This window comes from Fukomys damarensis, unplaced genomic scaffold (assembly GCF_012274545.1).
Source record: "Fukomys damarensis isolate Sample0158 unplaced genomic scaffold, DMR_v1.0_HiC HiC_scaffold_14, whole genome shotgun sequence".
Lineage (NCBI taxonomy): Eukaryota > Metazoa > Chordata > Mammalia > Rodentia > Bathyergidae > Fukomys > Fukomys damarensis.
Genome location: NW_022900926.1, coordinates 46,189,353 through 46,197,857, shown reverse-complemented (window position 1 = coordinate 46,197,857; position 8,505 = coordinate 46,189,353).

Genomic DNA, 8,505 nt, shown 5'->3' with positions numbered 1-8,505 from the left:
GGAATGTGGGGGGCCACTACTTACAAAGCTTTCTGCAGTGTCCAAAACAGAAAACCTACAGGTGACTTTGAAGAGATCTAGTGGTTATTCTCTGAACTGCGTTTCCAAAGAGTTGTTCAGGAACACTTACATTGACAAGAAACAGAAGCTGAAGAGGAGTAGCTATCACAGAAGTCTGGAATCCAAATGGCATACTTAAAATCTTTAATTTGTTGGCCACAGTGAGGAAGAGAACCACAAAAATGTAATTGTACCATGATTTCTTACTCTTATTCTTCTTTCCTGTCTAAAGAAGATTTTTGTTAAGAATAAAAATGATTGACATGCAACCTTTTGCATAATTGAGGCTTCTTTTTGTGGCCTTGGGGCATTACAAATAGTGGAGCTTAAAATAAAATATTTATGGGAGACCATTATTTCCCTGAAAATTCTCTTAGACATTGAAATTTATTCTTGTGATTTTTCAAATACTTAACCTACATTTTCAGACTGAAAAAAAAAACCGCACTGATAGTTTAATACCACAGAGACAATAATTTGATTAATCTTGCTTATGTGTTGGAAATAATAATTTACATTTTTATTTTTAAGATTTATTTTATTTTTGGTACCAGGAATCAAACTGAGGACCTTTAGCTTGTGAGGCAGGCACGGCACGACTGAACTATATCCTCAGCTGGAAATAATCTTTAAAAGTTCCCCAGATTGTAATAAGTAACCTGAAAGTTAAGAGCCACCTATCTGAAAACAGAACCCCTGGAACCCTAAATCAGTCATTCAACAAATTGCTACTATTTTCAGCATCTACAACACTAAACCAAATACCATAAGGAATGTAAAAATCTATCCCTGAGTTGGTAAAGAGATGAAACTGGCATAGAAAAACTGTAGATCTATATAGGAGCCCACATAACTGGTGATAATAGGTGAACTGTCATTATGATTTTTGTAAGAATTTGAGAAAAAAAATATACATTGCATTTAAGCAAAAGATGTAAAGGTATGGAAATTTGAAGCTGAATTTGTATTACTGAATGGATAAACTTTGGGTATGAATAAAGTAAAGAAATCTAAGTTGAATTTTATATTTTAATTTCCCTTAAAAAATTGTCTGTTTCTAATGGAAAAGTTAATCTTTGTTTCCAGCTTATTTATAGATATTCTTGGAAGAAACATATCTCAGGGAGAGAAGTCATATTACATGTAAATGATGGGTCATTTTAGATTAAAAAATGTGACAATGCATACGTATTTAATTAATTTCAGTGATAGAAACATCGTATCTCTTAACTTATTCTCAGGATTAAATAATTCTGTTTATTTATTATAATCAGTCAGTATATGACAATATTTTTCTTCAACAAAATATGCACATAGGGATTTAACTCAGTGGTTCTGCCATATGCCTCGCAAGCATAAGGACCCAATTTGGATCCCTGGTATGAAAAAAATGCACATAAATTTGAAAAATTTCCTTGATATGACTTATTCTGTATAGAGCCAGGCATGAAACCATCATTTCATGAATGTTTACAATTAGAGCTCTCTTAAGTCTCAGTGGTCCTCTAAAACAAATTCTAAAATATGAGCATTGAACCAATGCTGGAAATACTGTAGTCCTATGAAATAAACCATATGAAAGGTTAGAAAAAAACAAAACAAAAAACAGAAAAATGATGTCCTGATTTTTGGCAAATGGGAACTATTTTAATCATTCTTTTGTGAACTTGGACATGTGTAATAGAACTATATTCATAATCTTGCTATCAATACAGCTGTAAATATTACTTGTTATTCAATCGATGCCTAAGTATACAGGAATTAGTTCCATTAATATATTGCCTTTAAATGTGCTAAAAAATTTTGTAATTGACTGTGTATGTGACTAGCAAAGATTATATTTTTCATTGTTACAGAAAATCTATATAAACGTAAACAGTTAAAAGATGGACAGTGTAATTTGTAATGATGACATATTTTACTGGTTGCAAATTAATAGAGTAGCACTTACATATGAATAAATTATGTTGTATTTCTGAATTTAATGATCAGTAATTTGCAAATTAAATCTCTCAAGTAGTGTTTTCTTATGAATTATGGTAATATTTTCCAGTGAAGATGAGTGTAGGTGAATAGCCAACTTGTACACTTGTCTATATGAATGCCATTATCTATAAAGCCAATTTTAAATTGATTAAATATTTGTTAATATTACCTAGCAAGAGGTGCTCACTATTCTGGACATGAATGAAAGAACATTGTATCCCATAAATTATAACCTTTCACTTTAATGATGATAATTAATGGTTGCCTTTTCTTCTTATTCATATTTTCTTCATTGACATTTCAAAAATACATTCACCACAAAAAATTTAACTAATTATCACTCATCTTCTGTATTTTCATTATGAATACAACTCTTGACCTGTTGAATCCTATATGTTAAAATTGTTGCAGTTATCAGTATACTATAACATACCATGAGATGCAAACCACTAGAATTGTATCTGTAAAATAAAACATTTGAGGCCGGGTATGGTGGCACACACCTGTAATCCCAGCACCTGGGAGGCTGAGACAGGACGCATTCGAGTTTCAGTTCAGTTTCACTAAATAGTGAGACGCTGTCTCAAAAAACCAAACCAAACAAAAACAACAAAAAAACATTTGATGAAAAAGTAGGCATATATCATTTCACACATTCTCATTGCTAATGACTTATTCCTTAAAAATGAATTCAAATATCAAGTGAAAAGTCATTATTAGTTGAATATGGTGGTACACACCTAAATCCCAGCACTCTATGAGGCTGAGGCAGGAATTACAAGTTTGAGGCCAGCCAGGACAACCTTCTAACAACTTTCTATATACTGTCTCAAAAAATGAAGGTGGACTCTGTGCAAACCCCAGTGCCCTCCCCCACCAAAGGCATTGATATTGATGGTATTGATAACTTTTCTCACAACTAGATACTGTTACAAAAAGAATTTAAGTTTTAGGGGTGTTCTATGTGACTGGGGAGAGATAATTTATTTTAGAAAGTCAACCTTGGTGATCCAAGGTGATGTGTTCCTGAGAACAATTGTGAAAAGCCTACTTGTTGCCTTAGCCGTGTGATAGACATTTAAACAAAGACTATTTTCTTTAATTCATTTCAGTTCTTCATTGCCACAGTTTCTTTCTGTTTCTTGCCACAAATTATGCTCCACCTTTCAGTTTCTAGGCTACATTTACTTTATTTCACCTTCCTCAAACTTTCTTCTTGAAGCTTTATTGGGTCCAATATGAAGGTGATTCTTGCTGAAAAAAAACTTGTTACATATTTATGCATAAATGCACACAGGTGTTACCAGAAAACTGTATTCTAAAAATAACATAATCTTGTTATTAGTAGCTAACAAAGAAAAAATTCTCCTATGAAACACTAAGATTGTTCAAAATCCCACTGGCAGTAGACCAATGCACCCACATGGCAAAGATACACTGAGCAGCGAATGGCTCACATTATTTGTTCAGAACCCTGCTTGTGTTCTGTTTTTGAGTAAAGTCACTTACCTACGAATATCATTTCATAGGTTTTTGTCAGAAAAAAATCAAAAGCAGGTGCTTTATAAAAATATAATTTCGATCATTCCTAATTTCACAGGTAGTTGTCAGAAAAAGTGGAAGCAGGTGTTTCATAAAAATATAACTTCAAATGAGATAATGTAGACATCTTTGGAAAAAGTCACACAATAAGAAAACTTTCAAATCATAGTATAATTTACAGATAACTGCACTTTTTCCTTACAGGAGAAAGGAGGCATCAAAGGCAAGCTTTGCAGAGAGTAATATTTTATCTAGGGATGACTCTTTGTGTGTAAGAAAATAATGTGTAATCCTAATACAAGCACTTTTGCTGTTTCTGTCACTTCAGCCTGAAAAGTTCTCCTATTTGTGCCCTCTTTCTCCTTATTAGATCCTATTAACTCCTGGTCATTGTAATTAGAATCTCAGAGTAGAAAGTGTTGGCCTGTAGTGATTCCCTAATGTTACTTAAAATTTGGAGACTGCCCCCTCCATGGTTTTAGTCAGGAACACTATGTTCCCTGTTTTCTTTGTCTCTATCACTTTCTTTGTTCTGTATCATTTTTATTCTATCACTTCTAAATATCATATTTTATTAGTCATATTAACATTCTACATCAGTAATTAATGCTGTCAGGAGGCACATTGCCACTGCCCTGTCCTCTTCACATTGCCTTTGTCCTACTCCAGAGCCACCCTGGTCCCTGCCTTTAGGACACGCATGATCTTCCCCTCAATGTGGCAATAGGCAAGTCTCTATTCAGACCTGGAAACAGTGCAGTCTCTTGAAAAAATTCTAAGCATCATTGTCTGTGTTGCACTGCTTATGAAACATTTTAAATAACTGCCTTGAGGATAAATTTCTCTTTTAGAGTAAGGAATTGCCTCATTCTTTGGCTCCTTCAGATTTTACCCACTCTGCAGTCCAAGGGTTTCCAGTCTCTTTCCCCTGCTATCTTGCCTTAATGTCTGCTTCTTGGAACTCTCTCTTCTCCTACTTCTCTTTCTCTTAAAGTCATAGTTTTGCTTTTAACTCAGCTTCATTAATATTTGCTTTCAGGATGGTTGTAGTGGGTTGACTAGTGGTCAACTTGTAACACCCAGCTGAACTGAATCAGCATGGTCTGGGCATGGAGGGTCCATCTGAAGACTGTCACCAATAGCCATAAAAAGAGAACTGGGGAGGGAGATCTCGGCCTGTTGATTTTCTCGGAGAAGCTTGCTGCCTTGCTGTGGATGGTTTTCCTGATGTGAACTAGGTTGTCCTCATTGGAGGAGGAGCTCAGGACCTTGATGTTGCTGGGAATGGTTTCTGCTTTCATCAGAGGAGCTTTGACCTTTACTGTGAGTATCACTTCCTGGCTCCAATGCAGATCCCTCAGCTTGGTGGCACAGATCCTTCATCTCATAAGCGTAGATTTTCTGACTTACATCACTGGCCTTTGGGCCTTCCAGGTCCAGATCCTCAATAGGGACAAGCATGAGACATTGCCATGGGCTCTAGGCCACTGGCTGGACTCAAAAAGGAGGTTGCCTTGGACTCTAAGCCTTTAACTGGACTTGTGTGGAAAACTTCTGGGATCCAGGCCCTCAGATGAATGTTTTGGGCTTCTAGTGTGTGATTAATCTCTTGCACTCCTTGCATTTGACTCTTTGGGTAATTATCATAAAATAACCTCATAAGTTATGTGTCCTGTGTTTAATGTATTCCCTCACCCAATCCTGCTGTTGACAACAATGGCTTCCCCCAACTCCTGAAAGAAGATTGAAATGAGTTTTGCGTGTTTGCATTTATTTTGTGCATATCTCTAACTGTAATTCTTTAAATGTGGCTTTTCACTATAGGTTTATCTCCTTTCTACACAGTAGTGTCCTTGGCTCAGGGGCCCATGTGTTTCCATGTATATTTATTTGTAGTCTTCAGTACCTTTCTTGAATGTATTTTCAGTACATAAATAAAGAATATTTACTTAAATTCCCTATGAGGATTGTTATCATTATGTATGCCTAAAAATGTGCCAATAAATATTTTGCTATAAAAAACATTATATTGTTAAAGTGGGTTGAGATTGATCAGGCAGATTTAATGAAAGTGAAGCACTTTGAGAAAATAATGGGCCTGGTAAAATGAACATGAGATTGATTCACATTCCATTGAGGGCATAACAAAAACCAAACACAGGCAGAGAAATGAGGAGATCCGTGATCGAAGAATGAGAGCATTGGGTTAGTTAGAATAATAATAGGTGGTTAGAAAAAAATAATTTTTAATAGCTTTCCTTCATTTATGACAGTTTGAGGAATTTAGAGCTACATAGCTAGAATCAGTGGATCCTCACTTTCTTTCCTTACTATAACCTTAGGTTTGTAACAGTTTGCAGCCCTCTGCCCTGTGTGCTAGTTATCTCAGCATCACTGTGACAAAATACCTGAGAAATTTCCATAAAGTAGGAATGATTAATTTCAGCTCATTTTGGTTTTAATGAAAGGTCCCATGGCTCTCCTGGAGGCCTGTGATCAGGTAGTGTGTAGTAGAGCAGAGCTGCTCACCGCATGGCAACCAAGCAACAAAAAAGAAGCAACGTGGTGGGGATCCCAAAACACCTGTCAAGGGCATATCCCCAGTGACCTACTTTCTCTACTGAGACCCCATCTCCTAAGGCTACTTTATCTCCCAAAAATGCCACAGGCAGGTGACCAAAGCTTTTAGCACATGGCCTCCAAGAAACATTTCGGATCCAAGCCATAACAGTTGCTGCAAGAACAAGCTCAAAAACCCCACTGATGTTTCGTATCTCATCACAACTCAAACACTAAGAATTTAGGAATAAGTACTTTGACTTCATTGTTAGTCAGATTATTCACATTTCCCATATATTTGTATGTTGTTTCTGTTGACATCTTTGGTCTTCCTGCAATATTCCTGTATCCCAAGGTGAAACCCAGTAGCAAGCAAAGTCCTATGACCCCTACCATCAGGCCATTGCCCTCAGGCTAAGGCACGAAACTCTGTTAAGCCAGGCAGCAAGGAGATGACTGACCACTCTTCCCCTCCAAGTGACATGTTAAGCAGCAGACCCTGCCCTCTGGAGAGCAAGGTATGAGAGCTAACATAGTGACTTGTCTCAGAACCCAGAGCCAGACCTGCTGCAAGAAGAGCCAGCACTTATTGGAACATGAAGGTCCTGGGTCTCAGTGTACTACTGGAATGGAACCGTACAGAATCCTGTAGCTGTGAGACTCAGACACATCCCAGTTTAACATCAATTTAGGAGGCCAACCCCACCGTCTCCAACACTATCCCAGCCCCAGGCGGCATAGTTTGGGGCAAGTCCACATTCACTGGGTTAGGATAGGGTGGTAAGCACAAGACTTTGCCCTTGAATATAGTGCTGGGCTGATGAAACCCAGTAACCAAGCAGATCATAACAGCCTTTCCCCCAGGCCTGCCAAATAATGGAGTAGCTCTGGAATAACTCTAGTGTCAAGTAAAGATATATGATATCAATAACAAAGTTTTATTCCAGGGAGCATAAGCCTATGTCTATTGAAACAGTCTTGGACCATAAGTCCCCATAAGCAACAGGCAGCCCATAGACATGTAGTGATATGTTTTTGGTTGCATCGCTAAGGAACAGAAACATTAAAACCTCAAAGAAGCCCTTTAATCCATGCAAAATGACTGGAGGAGGGTGTGCATCAGTGAGACTTCAGAACACATCCTAATGAAACTTTCCTAAAACCCCTTTCTCAAAGGTTTAACAGGTGAATAAAGGGCTTGATAGTTTTGACAGTTCATGTAAATGATTTCTGGTAAGTTCTTTCCATTCAGAGAGAATTCTGGTCTTGTACAAATGTCCTTAATATTCTGTGTGGAAGCTCAGATAAACTGCTCCCCTATTATTAATCATAAAGTGCTTACACATTTTGAACTTTTGACAAACACTCTGTAAGCACTTTAGAAAGATAGTATCCATTGATTTTATTACATTAAAAATTTTTAAACAAATTAAATTTAACAGTTTATTTGAACAAAGAAAGATCCATAAATTGGGCTCAGAATGAGATCTTTGCTCAGTAGGAGGAGCCTAACGTGAAGGGCTACAGCACAAAAAAACCCTGCACACACAGCCGCAAACATAAACATGTGCACACCCTCACACTTGATATATCTTGATGTTACTTACATTTTTAGATAGGAAAGAAAGAATGTATATGTCCTAACTTTCAAAAAATAGAATGTATGGGCTGGGCTTTTAACTCAATGTTTCTGCCACCTGCCTCATAAGCACAAGGTCTCAAGTTTGATCCCTGGTACCAAAAAAAATAAAAACTGGCATGTTTGATCATCATTATGTTTTGAAATAAGGACATGGCAGATTTGATATTTAAAACTTAATTAAATGATAGTTCCTCTTGGCTGATAAATGCAAAATAATATGCTTACTTTTTACACTTAATTTATTGTCCTACTTGTAAGATTAATGTCATCATTAATTAACAGAAAATTAATTTTAACATTATGTAGTACATTTACTTTTTAATAGTCAAAATAATCCTACTTGTTCCAGTTAGTTGATAAGTCATAAGAAATTTAATAGGATTATTTACCTAACTATTATTAAACTTTAAATTGCCATAACTGATAGAGAAATTAGGTGAATAAACTTAAGAGTGAGATGAGCTCCTGAGTTGGTGAGAAAAAGTGAAAATTGTTGCACTTATTGACTATAATTGTGCAGTACTTTCTTGGGATGCGTCTGGTGGCTTCACTTTGATGATCCTGTCCCAATCAGTTTACTTCTGACCACTAATAGAGTTGCTTTAGGTCATTCTGGTTAGTGAGTCAACAAATCACAGTACTTTCTAAGCCAACAGCAATTCATTTGACCCATCTGCCTTTACTTGTTCCTTTTTTTTTTTTTTTTTTTTTTTTAG